Source organism: Atta colombica, unplaced genomic scaffold (assembly GCF_001594045.1).
Source record: "Atta colombica isolate Treedump-2 unplaced genomic scaffold, Acol1.0 scaffold14, whole genome shotgun sequence".
Lineage (NCBI taxonomy): Eukaryota > Metazoa > Arthropoda > Insecta > Hymenoptera > Formicidae > Atta > Atta colombica.
This window is the reverse complement of record NW_017259228.1, coordinates 744731-745869: the sequence shown is the minus strand read 5'-3', so window position 1 is coordinate 745869 and position 1139 is coordinate 744731.

The window sequence follows — 1139 nt, the reverse complement described above, 5'->3', positions numbered from 1 at the left end:
AAAATAAAGAAGAAAAAAGTAAAGAATAATTATCGTTGATTTTAGGACAAACAATAAAACGAAGCACAACAATGTTAAATATTATCATTAATACTGAGTATTTGAAAAGTTGGAACGGTATTTTTAAATTGCAACAATTGGTATAAATTATTATTATAATCATTTTTGTTGATTTATTATTATAACCTTATTTTTATCAATTTTATCTATAATATTATCTATAATATAGATAATTACCTATCCAGACAGCACAAAGTCCAAAATTGAGAGTCCATAATAAGTTTTTTAAGACATTTTTTAGACGCCAAAAACGTCTCATTTCTTGTTTTGAACACTTTGTGTTGTTTGGATATAATATTATCTTTACTAAACATGAATTAATTAAACATGAAACAATGTTTGCCAATTTTTCGATAGAAATAATAAACAATATAAATAAACAATATAAATAACAATAAACAATATAAAAAGAAGTAATTTTAATATTTAATAATCGTATTTAATTATATTAAATATTCGGTATATTTAATAAAAAAAATTTTTATTGTTAATTTTAAAGCATATAATTTATCCAGAAATACTTTTTTTTGGAATTTTAAAATAATATTTAAGATAATAAAGAATAAGATTATGTTATATTAAAATTATTATGTTTACTTTTCAGTTGTAACGCTTTTCAGTTGAGATACTAATAATTCTATTGCGTTTCCAAATAAACTTTTTTGTTGAATAATATTAAAATAATGTATTTGTTAGTAACTTTGATCTGAAGAAATTATATCTCTTTATAATTGGTCTTTTTAATTTTTTATAAACAGGTGCTTGGTACTATTTGTATAGGAATCATCAGTGATAACATTAATCCTACCATTTTTTCTTTACGTCAAAAGGAATATTTCTTTCTTATTGCAACATCTAATTTTTTTATTGGTACATTTATTTTTTTTCTTAGTTACCTGATATCTCCATTTACTGCATCCATTTTACCTAAAACAATACACGTAAGTCATTTAAAATAATACATAAACAAAATTGATTTGCTTATGTATTTATTTTATTCGTTAGTTTTATTTTGTTTACAAAAGAAAAAAAGTTATTTTAAAGCTAAAACATGTTTATATTTAAAACAAATTATTAAA